Source organism: Pan troglodytes, chromosome 1 (assembly GCF_028858775.2).
Source record: "Pan troglodytes isolate AG18354 chromosome 1, NHGRI_mPanTro3-v2.0_pri, whole genome shotgun sequence".
NCBI lineage: Eukaryota > Metazoa > Chordata > Mammalia > Primates > Hominidae > Pan > Pan troglodytes.
In genome coordinates, this window is record NC_072398.2 from 16,071,681 (window position 1) to 16,094,459 (window position 22,779).

At 38.4% G+C, this 22,779-nt stretch overlaps 1 protein-coding gene across 4 annotated transcripts in view; it reads left to right on the forward strand.

Moving 5' to 3' along the window:
- PCNX2 (pecanex 2) overlaps positions 1–22,779 on the forward strand; it is a 343,243-nt gene that overhangs the window by 207,625 nt on the left and 112,839 nt on the right. The gene's annotated exons all lie outside the window — the stretch shown is intronic.

The following is a 22,779-nucleotide window of genomic DNA, read 5'->3' on the forward strand; positions in this document are numbered from 1 at the left end:
AATTCTTTCTCCCACTCTGTAGCTTGTTTTTTCCTTCTCTTAATAGGGTCTTTCGTAGTACAAAAAGTTTTAATTTTAGTGAAGTCTAATTTATCAATAATTTCTTTTATTGATCATAATTTTGTGTGAAGTGCAAAAAACTCTTTGCCTGGTTCTAGACCCCAAGATTTTCTCCTGTTTTTTGTTTGTTTGTTTCCTAAACCATTTTTTTGTTTTTTTTGTTTTGTTTTGTTTTTGTTTTTGTTTTCGTTTTTGAGACAGGGTCTCGTTCTGTCACCCAGGCTGGAGTGCAGTGGTGGGATCTCTGTTCACTGCAAGCTCTGCCTCCCGGGTTCACGGCATTCTCCTTCCTCAGCCTCCCGAGTAGCTGGGACTACAGGCGCCCACCACCACGCCTGGCAATTTTTTTTTTTTTTTTTGTATTTTTAGTAGAGACGGGGTTTCACCATGTTAGCCAGGATGGTCTTGATCTCCTGACCTCATGATCCGCCCACCTTGCCCTCCCAAAGTGCTGGGATTACAGGTGTGAGCCACCGTGCCTGGCCTTTTTTTCCTAACAGTTTTATACTTTTCGTTTTATACTTAAGTCTGTGATCTTTATTGAGCTAATATGAATTATGAGACTTAGGTAAAGGGTTATTTGTTTTGCTTTTGTTTTTAATTTTTTTGCCTACTTATATCTAATTATTCCAGCACCATTTGTTGAAATGACTGTCTTTCCTTCCTCGAATTGCTTTTGCACCTTGGTCAAGATCAGTTGCTCATGTTTGTGTGAGTATATTTCTGAGTGCTATATTTTATTCTATTGACTCATCTGTTTATCCCTTCACCAATACCAAGAAGTCTTGATTACTTTAGTTGTACTGAAAGAGTTGAAATTGGGTAGATGGATTCTTCCCACTTTATTTTTTCCCAAAATTGTTTTGCTATTCTAGTTACCTTTGCCTTTCCTATAAATTTTAGGTTAATTTTTATTGCATCTGTAAAAAAATATACTTGCTGAGATTTTAATAGGAATTGTAAGTTTCTATATCAGTTTAGAGAGAATTGACATCTTTTCTATGTTGTCTTCCAATCTGTAACTACAGTAGCCATTTATTTATCTTTTAATTTCTTTCATTAGAGTTTTTTTAACTTTTAGCTTATAAATTCTGCACAAGTTTTGTTAGATTTACAATTTATGTGATCCTTTTTTTGAGTGACTATGAATTGAATTGTATGTTTAATTTCAGAATGTATGGTTTTATTGCTAGCATATAGAGATACAATAGATTTTTGTAAGCCTGAATTTACTTACCAGTTTTGGGAGGGTTTTTTTTTTCTTTTTGTAGGTGCCTTGAGATTTTCTATGTAGGTAACCATGCTATCTGTAGGTAAGGATCATTTTATTTCTTCCTTTCTGATCTGCTTACATTTTACTTCCTTTGCCAGTCTTACTGCACTAGCTAACACCTCCAGCACTATGTCAGATAAGAGTGGTGAGAGTAGATCCCTACCTTCTTCCAGACATTAGAAAGAAGGCATACAACTTTCCCCAGTAAGTATGAGTAAGTTGTAGTTTTTTGTAGGTCTTTATCTAGTAGAGAAAGTTCCCCTTCTATTCCTATTTTTCTAAGCATTTTTACATAATGAAAGTTCCATTTTGTCAAATGCTTTTCCTATATTGGATGATGTAATTCTGTGATTTTTATTCTTTAGCCTGTTAATAAGTGGATTACATTGATTGATTTTTGAAAATTAAACCAACCTTGCATCCCTGAAACAAAACCCATTTGGTTATGGTCTATAATTCTTCTTAATTGTTTATGAATGCTATTTGTTAATATCTTGTTAAGAATTTTGGTCTATATCATGAGAGATATTGACCTATATTTTTGTGTATGGGGGTTGTGGTCTTTTTTTTTTTTTTTCCTTTAGACGGAGTCTCACTCTGTCGCCCAGGCTGTAGTCCAGTGGCGCGATCTCGGCTCATTGCAAGCTCCGCCTCCCGGGTTCACGCCTTTCTCCTGCCTCAGCCTCCCGAGTACGGCTAATTTTTTGTATTTTTAGTACAGACAGGGTTTCACTGTGTTAGCCAGGATGGTCTAGATCTCCTGACCTGGTGATCTGCCTGCCTCGGCCTCCCAAAGTGCTGGGATTACAGGCGTGAGCAACCGCGCCAGGCTGGGGGTTGTGGTCTTTTGTGTGTATTGTCTTTGTCTGGTTTTGCTATTAGGGTAATACTAGCTTTATAAAATGATTGTAGTATCCCTTCCTCTCCTATTTTCTGGAGAGATTTTGTGGAATTGGCATTAATTCTTTAAACCTTTGTTAGAATTCTCCAATTAAGCCATCTGGTCTGGAGAACATTTTGAGGGAGTTTTTAAATTTATAAGTTAAATTTCCATAATAGTTGTAGGGATATTTAAATTACCTGTTTCATATTGGGTTTTCTGATAGCTGTGTTTTGGAAATGATCTGTTTCTTCTAAATTGACAAATTTACTATTGTTCTGTTGTACTATGTGTTGTTGTTCATAGTATCCCCTTATTGCCCTTTCTACATATGCAGTTTCCTTAGTGATACCTCCTGCTTCACTCCTGATATTATTAATTTGTGTTTTTCTTTGTCAGTCTTTCTAGGGATTTCTTAATTTTATTTATCTTTTCAAAGAGCTCTTTGTTACATTGATTTTCTTTATTTTTGTCTTATTTGTAATTTCATAGATTTCTGCTTTTATCTTTATTATTTTCTTTCTTCTTTTGCTTGGGATTTATTTTGCTCTTCTTTTTGGGGGGGCTCTTGAGGTGGGATGTTGTTATCAATTTGAGACTTTTCCTCTTTTCTAATGTATGCATTTAGTGCTATAAATTTCCTTCTGTGCACTGCTTTAGCTGTGCTCCACAAATTTTGAAGTGTTATACATTCATTTTCATTCAATTCAATGTATTTTTCTTATTCCCCTTAAGACTTCCTCTTTGATCCATGGATTATTTAGAAGTATGTCATTTTCCAAGGGTTTGGATATTTTTGTGTTATCTTTCTATTATTCATTTCTAGGTTGATTTCTTTATGGTCAGAGTACACTGTATGATTTCATTTCTTTTCATTTTGTTGAGTTTTTTTGTTTGTTTGTTTTAATGTCTGTGTGTTTGTGTGTGTGTAGCCTAGAATATGGTCTATCTTTGTATCTGTCCATGGACACTTAAAAAGACTGTGCGTTCTCCTGTTCTTGGATAGAGTATTCAATAAAAGTTGATCATATCTTGTTGCATTATAATGTTGTTGAGTTCTGCTATATTGTTATTTTTTCTGTCTAATCATTCTATCAATTGTTGAGAGTGGTGTGTTGAAGTTTCCAATCATAATTGTGATTTGTCTGTTTTTTCTTTCAGTTCTATCAGTTCCTGCTTCACATATTTTGCATTTCTATTGTTTGTTATATACACATTTATGATTGTTATATCTTGGTGGATTGATGCTTTTATCATTACATAATGTCTTTTCTGGTAATTTCTTTGCTTTCTCTGAGGTTTATTTGATAATGATATCACTGCTCCTGTTTTTGGTTGATATTTGCATAATACATATTTTCTCATCCTTTTACTTTCAAACTGTTCATATCATTACATAGACAGCATATAGTTGAGTTATGGTTGTTATTCCATTCTGCCAATATTTGTCTTTAGTATATTTAGACCATTTCATTTAATGTAATTATTGATATGGTAGTGTTTATGTTTGTCTTTTTTGTTGTTATAGTTTTCACTTTGTTTTTTCTCTATCTTCTTTCTTTTTGCCATGGATTATTTGAACTACATTTTCCACTAGAACTCTCATACATCTCCTGTATGATAATTCCAACATCTATGTTATATATGACTCTGATTCTGAGGCTTGCTGGCCCTTTAGTTCTTTAAACTACATTTTTTCCTGCCTTTTGCTATGCCGTTAATCTTTTGTTCAAAGTTGAACCTGTTGTATCAGGTAACAGGAACTGAGTTAAGAAAGCATTTAGTTTGAGAATTTATGTTACTCTAAGAGTTAGGCCATGTTTAATGTTGCTTTAGCTGTGGGTCTCAGAGGCTTTAGATTTTTCTAGTGTCCTTGTTTTTGTCTCATCTTGACTTTTGGTTTCCCTTAAAGCTTCTCTTCGGAAACGGTTTATGTCTTGTAGCTCTATTATCTGGGATCTAGTGTTATTATATTGAGTTCCTGTTGGTGTGCTGGTAAGGTGTGGGGTAAGGGGAGCATTCTATTATCTTCCAATTAAATCTGTTTTTAATTGGGCCTGTGTCTCCGGGCTGTAACCTTCACAAATGTTTCCAAAGTGGTAAACTTTTTTTTTTTAATGCCCTCGACTTCCTTCCCTGATTGTAGTAGTCTCAATCTATTTCCTTGAAGCCCTGACACCCAATGACTATGTTTCTTCCTCCCTTCCTCTTTCCAGTGAGATAAACTGGAGTAAACTGCTAGGGAAGGAAGTTCTTTCACCCACGTGGGATCAGCTCCTGTGCAGTGCTGTGCTCTGGAGGATAAGCCTGTGTGTTTTGCATTGTTTAATCTTCCCCACCTTCTACCAGAGCCGTGAGGGGATGTTTCTTGATCTTCACCATGAGAACCTAGTGGGGTTTCTGGAAGTAAAACCCCTGAAAGTGTAGGCCCTTCCATAAGACCGTGGTGCCTGTGAGTTTCTTAATGTCATGCTAGGCCACCCTCAGCCTGTATAACTTCATGAAAATTATCATTTAAATGTTCCTAGGAGTTTATGGCCACAGCAACTTTTACCCCACAGAAGCTAATCTCCATTGTGACTTTCTGGATGCGCCTGTCGCTCCGTAGTCCAGAGTTTTCTGTGACCGCTGCAGTATCAGTGATCTGATGGGTCGAAACGAGCCATCAGTTTTCTGTTTATCCAGCTTCTTCTTCTTGTAAAAATAACTTCCAAGCTTTTTACATGCCACAGCAGAAACCAAACGTCTCTGAAGTCTTTCTTTCAAATCACAAGCCATATTTTGTACCTTCTCTGCCCAAAACCCTGTAATGACTCACCACTTCATACAGAGTAAAAGTCAAACCCATGACACTGGCCCAGCACCAACTGGTCTCCGTTCTTACTCTGACCTCCTCTTCTGTTCTTCCTCATGCCCAACCCAGGTAGACTTACAGTTCCTCCACTATGCCAGATGTGCTGCCACTGGAGACTCCACGCTCTGTTTCCTTTGTCTTTAAATGTTCCTCCCTTGATATCCACTGGACTCGATCCTTTTTTGAGCCGTTGTTCAGATCTCACCTTTTCAGTCAGGTTTGCCCTGACCCACCCAGTTTCATATTGTAATTTTACCCTACTTCACCGTTCACCCCAGGTTTCCAATCCTTTCACCCTTTTACATACTTACACTACTTTTTACCTTTTTGTCATAGCCGTCATCATCTTATAACATACTTTATAATTGTTTATTATATTATTGTATCTCCCACTATTATTAAGTTCCTTGAAGGAAAAGATCTTTGTCTCTTTTGGTTACTGATAGAACCCCAATTTGCAGAACACAGTCAGGCACAGAGTAGATACGAAATAAAACTCCGGAATGTTGAGTATTGCTCTCTTACAATGACTGTTCATTAGCATATCCTAAGTCACTTACAGAGGCTGACTTGAACTCAGTGCTATTCGAGTCTGCACAGGCTCAGGAGTAAAGACTGGTTTGCAGAAGTTCCATGCAGCCACTGCATAGGCAAAACACATTTTCTGGGCTTTCAGGGATACATTTTCACTCTCAGCTGCCACCCAGGATGGTTCAGGGAAAGAATTTCACAAGCTCTGCACTATGCCTGAAAACAAAGAACACACACCTCTAGTGCATCTGTGTTCCCAGGAAGACCGGAAATGCCTCAGTGGTGAGACCACTGCTGTATTTCTTTCTTTCCTACCTTACACAACATCTTACAAGAGGCAGGCTCGTAATAATTACTCAGCACATATTGACTGAATTCATCTGAGAGCTTCCGAGATGGAAAACTGTTTTTTGAGAAATAAACTCTTAGCTTGGATGCAGGGGTTGGGTGGCGTTTTATTATTCTAGAGAGATGCTGACTCATAGTGGTGGGGGAAGGGAGTACGGGGAGAAGCAAGGCTTTTAGACTGAGCCTATGGATTACTTAGATTTCCTCCTCTGGCTTCTCAAGGTGTATGTTTTGATTTTCTTGGCTTCTTATGAATCTTGTTCAGCTGTCTAGCTGCTGCCTGCTGTCCTGTTCACAGTGGGGAGTTAGCACAGGGCCAGTAGAGCTGTGAGTTTGTTGCTCTGTGCTGTCTAGTCATCAGAATCCCTCTTGCAAAATCAAGAAGAATAAACCACAATCTGCTTCTAGCTGTAAATCTACCCTGGTGATGACAAGCTGATGTCACCCAACTGGCCAGCTCACTGCGTTGTGACCACAGCCTGTGGCTGCATTCTTAGTGTTGTATTGTGTAATTGCAGGAAAGTGCCTGCACAGACCCTACACATCCCTTAAAGATTTACAGCCTAACACATCCACTTTCTTGTCTTCTCCTCCCTAGGACGGCACCCACACACAAAGAGGATGATTTCCCATAACTCAAACCATGCAAGTTACTGCAGTTCATCTCATGGGAGGGGCTGAAATACATGCTAGTAACTCCTCTGCCCTTCAGCCTTCAAAGTAAGAGTCAGCTTTTTCTCCCCATTTGGGACATCAAGCCTAGCATGCAAGACTTAAAATTTTTTTCTTCATTTTTGCTTAATTCTCATGCCAAAGTATACTATAATAAATATGTGAATTTAGTTATATTGTTCAAAGATCTACACAGGCACATTCATCCCGCTAACACATCAAAGAAGTATTTACGAACGCCCATCTTTTTAAAAAGTTTGCAGCATTCTCTGCTGAAGGAGCCTGCTCACTGGTTAAATGTTGCAGTCCCTCTGGGCAGTGATGTGCCTTCATTAATAGAGAGAATTGAAGAGCCAGAGCTGGTAAATCTTCTAAGGAGCAGGGAAGTAAGGTGTGCTTAAGGCACAAAGGCTACTTGAGTGGCTTCAGGAATTCAAGACAGGTGACAACTCTAGACTCACTTGCTGAAAGAATTTTGAAAACCTTCCTCATTCAGCACCTAGGAGTGCCCTCTGAAAGGCCCTCCTTAAAGTGCTTCCAGAATAGAGAACTCAATCTGGTGAAGCGCCAGGGAAGCCTTTTCCTTGCAAGGCTGACCACTGGCATGTGCCTTCCTGTGATGGCTGTAGGCATCTTGTTTTATAGGATGTATATTTAGAACCTGCAGATTTCAATTCTATACCAGGTGCTCATATTTAGGACAAGATCTTCAAGGTCACAGATTTTCCCATTCTTTCTTTCCTTGAACTAGCAGTTTTGGAAGTACTTTGAGTGGTCCAAACCATGGTGTTTCTACCTTAGGTGAAGAAAGGCTATGAATGAGACTGAGATAGTTACTATAAAATTTGAAACATCCAGGGAGGAAGAGAGGATAAATACCTGTCTTATCAGAAAAAGCAGTGGCAATTGCAAAGATGTGACATGTAAATGAGAATCATGAAGTAATAGGAAAAATGCCATTGAACCCAAGCTCCTATAGCCTATGCGCTTGATGAACTGGAACAATACCTGAGGCCTTCAGTCACTTGTTTCACTTTCTGAAAAGCATTTACTGAAATACCTACTATGATCCTACAAATCTTCTAGAAGATAAAAGTAAAACTGTAAATAATACCAGTGCCTGCTGCCAATGACAGTGCATTCTAATGGGGGATGCAGGAGAGACAGACATATAAAAAATAATTTGGGGCTGGGTGTGGTGGCTCACACCTGTAACCCCAGCACTTTGGGAGGCTGAGGTGGGCAGATCGCTTGAGCTCAGGCATTCAAGACCACCCTGGACAACATAGGGAGACCCCATCTCTACAAAAAATTCAAACATTAGCTAAGTGTGGTGGTGCTACTTGGGAGGCTACTTCGGAGGCTGAGGTGGGATGATCGATCGCTTGAACCTGGGAGGTTGAGGCTGCAGTGAGCCGTGATTATGCCACTTCACTCCAGCCTGGACAACAGGGCAAGACTCTGTCTCAAAAAATAAAAAATGAAAAATAAATAAATAATTTTGAAACAATCTCATAAGTGCAACCAATAAAATAACCTGTATTTATGAGTACTTATAATATTCTGGTTCTTGAGCTAAAAATGTACATGGATGACCTCATTCAATCTTCACAATAAATTGCTGAGGTAGGTAAGCACCAGTCTGCTGTGCAGATGAGAAAACTGAGGCTCAGTGGACTGAAACCCATCTCACAACTAATAAGAGGCAGACCTAGCATCAGAACCCGGGTCTGACTCCAATGCCTATTCTTGCTGCCAAGATTCTGTACGACTTTCCGTGTGATAAAAAATGATATGCCAAATATTTTAAGAGTCTCTAGAAGGAGACAAGTGATCAGTTCAGTGGAGAGAAGGATAACAGGATAATCTTTGAGGGGATGTCACTTTGAACTACTTCTTTATTCCATTTTATTTCTTCTACTGACATATTATTTGTGCCGTTTAAAAGTCATTCTTTTATATTAGGAATATAAAAGTTAATTCGTCAGTATCTGCCTTTAAAGGTATATGTGTGGTGTTGTTACACTACACAGAAAGTGGTATATTATTTAAATAATATAAATTTAAATATGTATTAAATTTAAATAATATTACATTTAAATAATATTATACCACTTTATATGTAGTATGAGGAACTTTAACATTATTTCTCCTTCCTATCCTTTGTGCTATTATTGTCATATATTTATTCTTACATATGCTAAGAACACACAATCCATTGTTTACTATTCCTGCTTTAGAGCAAAATTGCTCTTTTAGAGCAATTAAAAATTTCTAGACATGATTTTAATTTATTTATTTCATTCCCAATGCTCTATATCTTTGTGTAGACCCAAGTTTCTGACCTGAAGTTTTCTTCTGCCTGAAGAACTTTCTTGAACAGCTCTTGAGTGTAGGCCTATTGGCAAGACATTTTGTCAGTTTTGTTTGCATGAGAAAGTATTTCTCTTATATTTTTGAAAGATATTTTTGCTGGGAATAGAATTCTGTGTTGATAGTTCCACAAGATGGCAGTTCTCCCAGCCATCTTAGCACTTTATAGATGTCCCTCTATGACCTGCTGGCTTGCATGGTTTCTGAGGAGTCTTCTGCAAGGCTTACCTTTGTTCTTCTCTGTGGAATATGTCTTTTTTCTGGCTGCCTTCAAGATTTTCTTTTTGTCGTTTGTTTTCAGCAGTTTGAATATATGTCTTTTGTTTCCAGCAGTTGTTGCATATGGTTTTTGTTGTTTGTTTATTTATTCATTTGTATATTTATGCTCCTTGGTACTATCTGATCTTCCTTTTTTAAATTTTTTTTATTTTTTGAGACAGGGTCTCCCTCTGTCACCCAGGCTGGAGTGCAGTGGCACCATCTCAGCTCACTATAACCTCTGCCTCCTGGGTTCAAGTGATTCTCCCGCCTCAGTCCCCTGAGTAGTTGGGATTACAGGCATGTGCCACCACAGCCTGGCTAATTTTTATATTTTTAGTAGAGATGGTGTTTCTCCCGACCTCAGGTGATTTGCCCGCCTGGGCCTCCCAAAGATCTGGGATTACAGGCGTGAGCCACTGCGCCCTGCCTGATCTTCTGAATCTGTGGTTTGGTGTCTGTCATTTTGGAAATTTCTTGGCTATTTATTCAAATATTTCTTTTGTTCTGCCCTCTTGCTCTTCTCTTTCTGAGGTTCAAAACATGCCTATGTTAGACAATTTGGTATTGCTCTGAAGGTTTTGGATACTCAGTAATGTTTGCAGTTTTGAACTCAGTTGTATTTTTGTGTGTCAGTGTGGGCCATTGCTGCTGACCTGTCTTCATGTTCACTGATTATTTCCTCGACTGTGTCCAGTGTGATGAACCTGTGGAAAGAAAGCCTTCTATATCTGTGACTGTGTTTTTCACTTCTATCATTTCCACTTGACTTTTATAGTTTCCATCTCTCTGTGCAGATTGCCCATTCAATCTTTCATCCTGTGTTGTTTTCCAGTACAGCCCTTAACATATTAATCACAGTTCTTTTAAATCCCCTGTCAGATAGTTCCACTATATGTGTCATCTCTGAGTCTTACTTTGATTACGGCTTTATCTTCTAGGAGTGAATTTTTTTTCTTGCCCTTTTGTGTGCCTCATAATTTTTGGTTGACAGCTGGATGTTCTGTGGAGGCCCATAGAGACCGAGGTAAATAGTTTTTATGCCTGAAAATGTGCATACATTTCCTTTGCTAGACTTCTGATATGGGGGGAGGAGTTGAATGAACCTAGTTGGCGAGTGGGACATTGTTGAGCTTTGTTGTTGCTGTGGTTATCCTCAGGGCATCATGGACCCTGAATTCCTGGAGGGATAACTTGCATTCAGGTTGGAGAGTGAGGCGGGGTTGCCAGAGTGAAGTCTGCTGGGTCCCCAGCTTTCAGGCTGCACCTCAGAGTGACTGCATGCTCTTATACCTTTCCTGTCCCTCTCCCATTGGTATATGTTTTACCCTTTACTTGAAACTTGTTACCTTGGTGGCAGGGGGTGGGACACGGAGGACATTCTGATTAATTTTCTAATGAAACCCCTTGGTCTCAGGGATGCATCCTGAGCTTTCCTCTCTCTCCCCTGTCTGTAATCCTGGGCCCAGCAGGTGTTCCTGCCCCTTCCTCAGAAGGAGAGTTTCTCGTTTTTAAACAATCCCTTCCCCCCCAGCTGCAGTGAGTTTTCATCAGTGCCCTAAAGACAACAGCATTTGTTGACCTTTCCTCCACAGATTACAATTTTTGTTCCATTGGAGAGTTGGGGGAAGGGCCCGGCCGAGCCGTGTGCTCCTGTGCATGTCTGCCTTTTCTCCCTTCAGGTCTGCGCCACATCAGACATGTTCTTAGGGTTCTCACCAGTCTTTTCTGTGAACACCCTGTAGAATTCTGAGAGAAGGAGCCGGCAATTTCTATGGCTCCCTAAGGCTTTACACTGTCCCACCAGCCCACACATAGCTGTGTTCACCAACTCATCGATTCCACTGGCCAAAATCTTCCCACCAGCTTTGGTTGCATCTGCCCCAGGTGAGTGAGTGCTTATTGTCTCTTTTCTCCCTGAAGGTATCTTTCTCTCCTCAGATTTTGGACTAGGTGTGGTACAGGAAAGGATTCCCAATCCAGACCCCAAAAGAGGGTTCTTGGATCTCGCGCAAGGAAGAATTTAGGGTGAGTCTGCAGTAGAAAGTGAAAGCAAGTTTATTAAGGAAGTGAAGGAATTAAAGAATGGATCCTCCACAGACAACGCAGCCCAGAAGGCTGCTGGCGGCCCATTTCTATGGTTATTTCTTGAGTATATGCTAAACAAGGGGTGGAATATTCATGTCTCCCCTTTTTAGACCATATAGGGTAACTTCCTGACGTTGCCATGGCATTTGTAAACTGTCACAGCGCTGGTGGGAGTGTAGCAGTGAGGACTACAGAGGTCACGCTCATCGCCATCTTGGTTTTGGTGGGTTTTGGCCAGCTTCTTTACCTCAACCTATTTTATCAGCAAAGTCTTTATGACCTGTAATTTGTGCCAACTTCCTATCTCATCCTGTGACTTAGGATGCCTTGAGTGTCTGGGAATGCAGCCCAGTAGGTTTCAGCCTCATTTTACTCAGCTCCTATTCAACATGCAGTTGTTCTGGTTCACGTGCCTCTGAGAGCTGTCTGCTCTACAACTCAGTTCTGTAATGAGATTTTTAGAAAAGTCATGTATTTAAAGTTTGTGGGTTTTTTTTTTTTTTTCATTGTAAGGGTGGAAGAAACATGCTTTACAGCTTTGTATATCCCAGAGAAGAAACCAGAAGCCTTTTGAAGTATTTTAATTTTACATGAAATTTGGATAAATTTGGTATATTAGAGGTTTTTGTTGGCAAATGTCAAAAATACAACTCAAAACTGAAACTATATTGCTTCACATAGCTGGAATGTCCCAGTGTGGATCATGACTGAGACATAGCCTTACCCAGGACAAACAATGTTAGCAGGGCTCTTTTGTTTGTTTGTTTGTTTGTTTGTTTGTTTGTTTTTCGAGTCAGGATCTCACTGTGTCACCCAGGCTGGAATGGAGTGGCTTGATCACAGCTCACTGAAGCCTGGATCTCCAGGGCTCAAGTGATTCCTCCTCAGTCTTCTGAGTAGCTGGGACTACAAACTGCACCCAACCTTGTTAATTCAAGTTACATAAAAAGGCTGTGCATGGTTGTGTGTGTCTGTGTATAGTACATGTTCAAGTGCAGAAAATGCAGGAAGGATAACTCCTCAAATAGTCATTAACTGTGATTGGTACTGGAAGTTAGGTCAGAGTAAAGCAGATAACAGAAACTTTCACTGTACACTTTGTGTAATTCTGTACTTTTTTTTTTAAGTTAACTCGTATTATTATATTTTGTTTTAAAGAGCATAAAGCATAAACACTGAAACTGGAAAGTTTCAGTGTTTACAAGAGAAAGCTTCAGTTATATGGAAAAATCACTACCTGAACCATCTTATTCCTATATGTACTAGATTGATGAAATGTTATTACAAATAGAAAAATCTCAGGACAATGTGTAAGTTAGATATCCAGAGAGGTATGCAGAAGATTAGAGGGACAGGAGGGCATTACAAAAAGTTGCCTTATAGCTCATACATTAACATTGTTTATCTTGCTGAAATACCATGTGGGTAAAAGCAAGCAGCATGTATCCTGATAGGAGGTGAATGAACTTGGCTGTCATACCCATTTCCCAAGGGCAGGATTCGCTACACACAAGATTATAAGACCTGTAAGAGGGAGGAAGCCTGTAATCCCTGCACTTTGGGAGGCTGAGGCGGGCAGATCACGAGGTAAGGAGATCGAGACCATCCTGACTAACACGGTGAAACCCCGTCTCTACTAAAAACACAAAAAGTTAGCCAGGTGTGGTGGCACGTGCCTGCAGTCCCAGCTACTCGAGAGGCTGAGGCAGGAGAATCGCTTGAACGTGGGAGGCAGAGGTTGCAGCGAGCCAAGATTGCATCACTGCATTCCAGACTGGGCAACAGAGCGGGATTCCATCTCAAAAAAAAAAAAAAAAAAAGAGGGAGGAGAGGAAGCCCCCAAAAGCAGAATCCAGGAAGCTGCTGCTTCTCCACAAGGAAGAGAGAGCTAAATAGAATACAACTCAAAGATGGAGAAGCTGTTTCATATATGGAATAGTTAGAGGAAGGCTAACATGGAATTAAAGATGCAGGAAATTGTAAAGGAAGACAGAATGTGTGCATAAACTGTGTTGTTTCTACCACTTCACTCCAAGGTGAAATGAGCAGGATACTTAGAGAACAAAAGCATCTCTCCCTCGTCAGTCACTGTCATTATCTCCTGTTTCTTCTTTATTGAAGTCCACCCTTGCTTCCTTCCTCAATGGCCCACCTCCCCATACATCCTTAAGCTAAAGCTCCAGACCCCAACACATGCAGAAACACACAGACCCAGGATTACATTTAGATCCTAATTCTCAGGAGTCCAGAGGAGACCTTTGAGTTTTGTGCATTCCTACATCTTGGTAGATTATACAATTTCAATGTGCAATGTCGACTTCATTTGCGTTTATGGATACACTAATTAGCAGTCATGAAATATGACCTTAAAATAATATTTTCTGTCTAGTGTGTTCTCTTAAGGGTCTGAATGTGTCTGGCTGCATAAGGTGAGCTAATCAAAGAATCAGGGCTTGTTGCGTTTCCTTTATTAACGCCACATTTACTTGCCTAAGTAGCCTACTCCTGCTGGATACTATCATCCCTGCATTGTTTCTGTTTTTCTTTTTAGTTAAAATCTCCCAAACTGTACTTCACAGGTGATAAACTATTACCCCATGTTCCTTTCTCTCTCCTTATATTTTAGTCTCCCTTAGTAATTTTCTTTTCACTCTTCTGTTTTAGGTTAATCAGATTCATCTTGCTTAATGCCTCTTGTCTGAATAATCCTGAAATTCTATTGCTAAATACAGTGTTTATTGCAACATAGCTCTGGTATCCTCTATGAGGTTTAAAAAGAACTCTTTTATTACTAGTTTGTAAGGGATGTTTATGAATGGGTGTTGAATTTATTTTTCAACATCCTTTCTGCACCAATTGAGCAACATACAGTTTTTCTTTTTTACTTTCTCAATTTTGTGAATGACATTAACATCTTTTCCTAATACTATATCATTATGAAGTGGACCAAATTTGATGATGATGTGTTTTTATACATTTATAGATTCATTTTGTAAATATTTCATTCAGAGTTTTTTCATTTATATTCATAGATAAGAATATATTTTCTTTCTCATAATATCCTTGTCGAATTTTTACATTAGGAAATAGCCTGCCAATATGGACTGTGAAGTTTTTCTAAGATGCACATTTTAAGGCAATATCTTCTCCTCTACAGATTGCTTTACCTGGGTTCTAAAAGTTCTAGTTGGTACTACTGCTTTTCATTGTCATTCATTTTAAAATATGTTCTAATTTTCATTATAATTTATTCTTAACTGTTATTTCCATTGTTTTTATTACATGCAAATCCAAAGGATTGTGATTATTACAATTGTTATTTTGCCAACTTTTTATTATTGACTTCTAATTTAATTGTAAAACAGTGTGCATGATAATAATTTTTGGCATGGATCAGACTACTTTTGTACTTTAGTAAGGCATCAATTGTTTTAAATGTACCTATGTTTGAAAATTATATTCTTTCTCTTTTGGTTGGTGTAAGGTTCTAATACACATATCTCTTAGATGAAGCTTGTTAATTCTGTTGGTCAAATATTTCATATGCTTATTTATTGTCTAATTGAACTATCATTTTCTGAGCTAGGTATCTTAAACGCTTCCCGTATGATTATAGATTTATTAATCTTTCCTTGTAATTCTACCCATTTTTACTTCAGATATTTTTGAGACTACATGGCTAAGTGTATACATTTCAATTATTTTATCTTCCTGGTGACACTCTCCTTTCATCATTATGTACTGCTATGTATTCTATTTTGAGTAAAAGCCTCAATATTTTGCTTACTATTAAAAGAGGTAAGGAAACTTTATTTTGGTAAAAATGTATTGATTTTTAAAAAATTATTTTACCTAAAATTTTTAGGTGACTTTAATATTTCTTCTAAATCTAACAAGATTTTTATTTTTAAGGCAGACTGAGAGTCTGTGTTTTGATAAGCAAATTTTATCTGTTTACATTTACTGAGATTACTGATATGTTTGGACTTTTTTCTACCATGGTATTTTTTGTTGGCTTTATGTTCATGATGCTTTTTCTTTGTCTCTCCACCTTTTCTTTCTTACCATCTATTGAACAAAATGAAATTTTTTGGTCCTTTTTTTCCTCTAGTACTTTGAAAATTGAATACTGTGTTTCTAGCCCTTTAGTGCAATGATTTGCAATATGTGGTCCCCAGACTGGCAGCATCAGCATCACCTGGCTTTTATCCAAAAGTCAGGTGATAACAAATGCTGGTGAGGATGTGGAGAAATGAGAACCCTCTTGCATTATTGGTGGGAATGTTAATTAGTAAACCACTATAGAGAACAGTTTGGAAGTTCCTCAAAAAACTAAAAATAGAGTTTCCATATGATCCAGCAATCCCACTGCTGGCTGTATGCCCCCAAAGAAGGGAAATCAGTATATTGAAGAGATATCTGCACTCCTATGTTTGTTGCAGCACTATTCACAATAGCCAAGATTTGGAAGCAACTGAGGTGTCCATCAATAGGTAAATGGATTTTTTAAAATGTGGTACTTATACACAATGGAGTACTATTCAGCCATAAAAAAGAATTCTATCATTTGCAACAACATGGATGGAACTGGAGGTCATTATGTTAAGTAAAAAAAGCTGGGCACAGAAAGATAAACATTATATATTCTCATCTATTTGTGGGATGTACAAATCAAAACAATTGAACTCTTAGAGATAGAGAATAGAAGGATGGTTACCAGAGGCTGGGTTGGGGGTATTAAGGGCACATTGGGAGGAGGTGGTGATGGTTAATGGGTATAAAAAAAATAGAAAAAGTGAATAATACCTTGTGTTTGATAACATAACAAGGAGACTGTAGTCAATAATAAATTAATTGTACATTTGAAAGGAACTAAAAGAATATAACTGGATTATTTATAACACAAAGGATAAATGCTTGAGGGAATAGATACCCAATTTTCCATGATGTGATTATTACGTATTGCATGCCTATACCAAAATATCTCATGTATCCCATAAATATATACACCTACCATGCACTCACAAAAGTTAAAAACTTAAAAACATTATAAATGATGCTGGAAAAACTGGATATGTATATTCAGAGGGATGAAACATCTAGTTTCATCCTATCTCTCACCATACACAAAACTCAAATCAAAGTAGATTAAAGACTTAAATAATATAAGACCTGAAACTATGAAACAATTAATACTAGAAGAAAACACTGGGGAAATGCTTCAGGACCTTGGACTGGGCAAAGATTTATTGAGTAAGGCCTCAAAAGCACAGACAACCGAGGCCAAAATTGAGAAATGGGATTATATCAAGCTAAAAAGCTTCTGCGCAGCAAAGGAAAGAATAAACAAAGTGAAGAGACAACCCACAAAATGGGAGAGAAATATTTACAAAATGTTCAACTCACAAGGGATTAATAATGACAATATACAAGGAACTCAAACAACTAAATAGCAAAAAAAATTAATAACAATTTAGAAATGGGCAAAAGTTCTGAATAGACATTTCTCAAAAGAAGACATACAAATGGGCAACAAGTATATGAAAAAGTGCTCTACATCACTAATCATCAGAGAAGTGAAACTCAAAACCACAATCAGGTATCATCTCACCCCAGTTAAAATGGCTGTTATCAGAATGTTACAAAGGCTAGCAAGTAAGGGAAACACTTATACCCTGTTGGCGGGAATGTGAATGAATACAGTCACTATGGAAAACAGTATGCAGGGTCCTCAAAAAGCTAAAACTAGAACTGAAATGTCATCTGGCAATCCCAAGGCTGGCTATCTATCCAAAAGAAAAGAAATCGCCACATTAAAAAGATATCTGTGCCCCCATGTTTATGATAGCACTATTCACAACAGCCAAAATATGGAATCAACCTCAGTCCCCATCAGCAGATGAATGGATAAAGAAACCGTGTATATATACACAATGGAATTTATTCAACCATAAAACAAATAAAATCCTGTCAATTTGCAACAACATGATTGGAACTGGAGGACATTATGTTAAGTGAGATAAACCAGGCACAGAAAGACAAATGTTGTATGTTGTCACTCATGGGAGCCAAAAAAAAAAAAAAAAAAAGAAAAATGAATCTCATGCATTTACTCCTGTGAGGAAGTTTTATCATTCTCCACTACTTTTTATGTTAGTTTCTTGTTTTTAAATTTTCACCTTACTGGAACAGTTTAAATTTAAATCCCACTGCCCTGTATTATGAGGACTTGAGGTTTTGGTTTATCATGGATGACAGATTTTTATCTACTCTACAGCAGGCAGAAGGCAAACTCTTTTTGCTTTTTTCCAGCACTGGTAAATGAAGTTTTTTATAATTTGCTCTTTATGGACATGGAACCTATTCAAGTATGCTAAAACCCAATTCCTCAGCTCCTAAGACCTATATCCATGTCTGTGTTCCCTTTGGGTTGGCATGGTGTCAGTTCAGACTTAACCATTCTTATTTCAAATTACCTCTTTGCTTCTGACTGTTACAGGGGCTGGGGGAGTGCCCCCTTTTTTGAGTTAACTATTAATTTATTTTTTTCTTACAACTTTTTTGATTATATTATTTTTATCATGGATGGTATCCCTTATGCATTACCATGCTCCATGAAGCCTATCAATATTTTGCAAAGTCTGATGGATGCTATTTAATGGGCTCCCAACACACATTGTCTACTGAGGTAGAATCTGCTTCTGGCCTGAGAGTCACTCTTGTAATGAGTTATAACCATTGTCTGAAGATGTTTTTTACTTTACAAAATTCGATCTCATATTGTCAGCTACTATTTGGAAATATTTAATATCCCCAAATTGAATGATCATATTTTCTGTTAACAACTTGTTATTCTGGAAGAGTGGTGCTTCCCCTCCCCCAGAAATGGTGGCCTACATTTGAGATGTCACTAGCTTTACTTTTTGTATTCCTTCTTGAACATTTTTCTTTTCCCCATATCACCACCTATGCCTCAAAACATCTGATGGTTTTCCACAATTCCTTTGTTTCCAGCTTTTAATCCCTCAGCTGGGCTCCCTCCTCAATTCATTAACGTGGTTCCCTGTGAACCTCCAAATTTCTTCTCATCTTGTCTGCTCCTTTCCAAGCACTCGAGAGCCTCAGCTTTTTCCTGTTCTCTCACTTTGAACTGCATGCATCTTTAACTCAGCAGCCAGTTTCTGCGATGCCATTCAGCCTTGTATACCCCGTTAAGTTCAAATATTGGTAATTCCAAATTTGGGGTGAAATTAACTGAAGCTGAGAAAGAACTAACTGAATACAACAAAATGCAAAAAATGGCAAATGATAGAATGAATCTGGGAGATTAGTAAGGATGCAGCAATAGGCGAAAAGGTGATGAGTGGGATTTGGAGAGAAAATTGCACTTTAATCAAATGGATGTATAGCTTCCTAAGACAATGCCCAAATATAAGAAAATTCTGTAAGTAGCCAGTTATTTCATTGAGGGAAGGACAGTGTGTGTGGGAGGGGTGTCTCCAGACTGAAGATAGCATATGCCTTATTGCAAGTGTATTAGCAAAGAAAAGTTTTGGGGTCACCTTTATTTGGAGACATTTCTCTCAAGCTGGTTTGTGTATTTACTATCTATAGCAGAGATATAACAGCATGTCTAGGTCTAATTGAAAAGATATTTCCAAAATAGGTCATTTGAAATGAGAGTATTTATGGTGGCTTTCCTTGGGAAGCAGCCATAATTACTCCATTGTGATTTTCTGTTTTTTTTTTTTTTTTTTGAGACAGAATCTCTCTCTGTCACCCAGGCTGGAGTGCAGTGGCACGATCTCAGCTCACTGAAACTTCTGCTTCCCAGGTTCAAGTGATTCTTCTGCCTCAGCCTCCTGAGTAGCTGGGATGGGATTATAGGTGCGAGCCACCACGCTCGGCTAATTTTTGTATTTTTAGTAGAGACAGGGTTTCACCACATTGGCCAGGCTGTTCTGGAACTCCTGACCTCTGGTGATCTGCCTGCCATGGCCTCCCAAAGTGCTGGGATTACAGGCGTGAGCCCCCGCGCCCGGCCCTCATTGTGATTTTCTTTACTCTTTTCCTAGTGTTTTAAGTGGAAAAAAACCCAAATGATTTTGTTTTCTCTTATATTCCAGTAACTTGTAAAGTTTATTATGCATTTTCATAGCGCTGAGATTTAAGATCTTGGAAGTAGAATGTTAGGAGTGAGATAAGCTTCATAAAAACAAAGACCTCAAACTGTCTAAGGAGATGCAAGTTCATAGCTAATCTAAATGAGATTTCTATTTAAAGTACTTCAATACAATATTATAATGCTTGCGGCCCTGCTTACTGGAAAGGTGTTGGTGTGGCTGTTTCCATTAAGTCTTATCTTAAATGTTTCATTATTTTATACACAATGGCCAGTGTGGTGCAGGAGGTCCCTCTTCGTATACTTTTCTCATTGATGATCAATATTTAGGTTTTCTTTTGTGCTTAGAAATTGCTGTTTTGATACACACTCATTTTAAATTATTTTACCTGATTTTACCCTTAAAGAGAAGGGGAAAGTGTAAAGGGAAAATATGAAGTTGAGTCTTTTTAAACCTGGATCATGTCTCTCCACACTGTAAGAATAAAATACATGAGCCAAATCAATCTTTTTGGAGTTGTACATTCGAGAAGCACAAGTAAGCCAGCAGTCGGCCGTTTTGAGATCCCTCGAGTGTCATCAGGCTTTTTGGGTAGTATCATATTTTATTAATTAGGCTTTTTTACTGAAAAGGATGTTTCAGGGCAGATCAGGTCCTTTTTTACTGTGTACATGAAAGAACGTGGCTGCGCCATAATTTTTCTGAATCATGGCTGCTGCTATAGTGTGTGATGTTCATGCTTGTGATCCTGCCCCTCTGCTGTCAGCAGGAAATCTTGGATAAAGGGGACCTTTCTGTAGCTGCTGCATGTCAGGCAGGTTCTTCCTATTGCTGTAGTTCACAGAAGGCCCATGGCCTCAAGGAGGCATGGTAAAGTTGGGTGAAAGAAATATCACTGGGTGGAGAATCAGGAACTTTGATCTCTGGTTTCGGATGGGCCAATAACTTGCTGTCTGACCTAAGCAATCCACTTAACCTCTCTGAGCCTGGTTTCCTTCTCTGAAAAATGAGAGGACCTGGACTTGGTAAGTTTCAGTTTTGGGAAGAAGAGGGCTCTAAAATTACTAGGTTGTGAATAAGATATCCACTTGTCCTAACATTTATCAAACTCTTTTGTAACATTTATGTTTGCCAGGCACTGTTCTAAGCTTTTAACAAAGATGAAGCCATTTTATCCTCAGATGACACTTTGAGGGGGTACTATTATCATCTCCATTTTATAGATCCAGAAATATATGACCAGAGGTAGAGCTGGGATTCAAACTCAGGCAGCGTGCCCTTAAGCCGATGCTTTTAAATATTGGCATGTGTTAGCATCTGACTCATCTAGAACACATCCTTTTTCTGGTGGGCTTCATAGAGGAGCATTAAAATTACTGTGTTGTAGAGGAATCATTACTACATAAAGAAATGACATTCAGGAGATCTGGCTTCTTCAATGATTGAGAACAGTGGAGTCTATTTTATGAGCTTCATGTTGAAAGGCTTTACAAAGCATGTATTTTATTCTTCACAAAGTTCATGAGAAAAAAAAGAAGGCATAGAGAGTCATAGGAAAAGAACAAGGATACCTGGGGCTTTGGCTGCAATTACAGCAGGAGAGTGCTTATATCTGGAATCCTTAGATGTCTGATTACTGGTTTTTCTTATGTGTAAATACAAGTTGCTGTGCTAAGCAGAAAATAATTGTAATGGATTCATTTAATCATAACGCAGCAAAGTTTAACTTGTTAGAGCTTCAAACTTGCAGATGAAGCTTTCCCTGGGGCAGCCAGTCTGATTGTAGTTGCTGTAGCTGACCTACTTATCAGCTTTTTCAAAAGGTGGCTTAAATGCCTCCCAGGATACAGGAATACACAGAAAGCCTAACAGGAGTAACTTTCCATAACTCATGATTCATTTTTAGGGCATTTGGGGGCAATACATCATATGAGGTAATCTTGTTCATGCTTGCAGTTTTCACCTAGACATGAGTCACAAGATTAATTCTTAATAACTCAACTAAGAATTCTTAATAGGGGGGTGACTAGAAGATTTCAAATCCAGAGGTATTTTTTCTGATAGAGTTTGATTAGGTACACATGTGCAGGAGAGCCCACCACCACTTTTCAAGACTTTTGCCCTGGTTGGTAACCCAGAAGTCATGTCTTCTCTTGGGCACTTGATGTGTTCCCCTTCTAGTTGGGTTAATGGTGGAGATAAAAGGAAATGATATTCACTTTTAATGCAAATCGTGTCTCTTCACAGAAGTGAGTCAAGAGTTTGAAGTTGTGTTAGAACTATCCGTTTCTTGATCTGTAGGAGTCACCCAATGACTGGTAAAAAGTAAGATGGTAGGGAAATGACTATATTTTATGTAAACTTGTAAGACTGGACCTCAGGTTGACAGAGTGCCGGGCTGCTCTTTCAACTGACATACTCTCAAAGGCACTGGGGGCTGTGGAGTCCCATCTAAAATGGATTCAGGAGGCTGAAATCAACTCCAGGATTAAAACAAAAGTGGCCTTTCTGAAAGATCTTGGAAACCAATCGAGATCAATCCTCTATGGTTGATGCAAGTGAGTAAGAGTAAAGAAAGTGAAAAGTTATGAGCAAAAAACAAACTCCTCTTTTCCTTTCCTGGAATTGATATTTCCTTATAGCTCCCCAAGCCTGATCACATCATCTAGTTTTCCTGTCATTTTTCATTTCTTTGCTTTTTTTTTAATCCTCCCTTTATCTTCCCTGTTTCCCCTATTTTTTTCTTTCCCTCTCACTGTCTGCCACACTCCCTATCATTCTTCCATTCTCTTCTATCTAAAATTCTTCAGCTTTCACCTAAAACTCAGTGCTAGGTTTGTAACTAGAGGCTCTGGTAGACATGTTTTTAGGTCAGGGGTTCTATGCATAACCAGATGCCTGTGACTTCTTAAGGATTCTCTCTGTTTGCTGTGCCTTTGAGAGACCTTTTATTCTTGGTTTATATACTATGGCCTACCCAATAATGTTTTATTCTACTTTAAAGTTTTTCTCCTAAACCAGAATATTTATGAGAATCAGTAGAGACCAGAAAAGTGAGGCAGAGATTTGGAGAGGATTCTAATTAACCTCCTTTTGCCTCATTACATTTCATGGAACAAATCAGGGTCACCTCATCTTTGGGTTCCAAAATCACCAGGTTGGCTTTTCATGGAAGGGCTCAGTTATCTTGGTTCCTTGAATACTTTCTTAATGGCCCCATTGCCCAACCCTTGCCCTGTTTTCATTGTGACCTTCTGTTTTATATAATGGCTATTGAGCCTAATTAAAAATTATATTTTTTCTTCTCATTTCACATCAT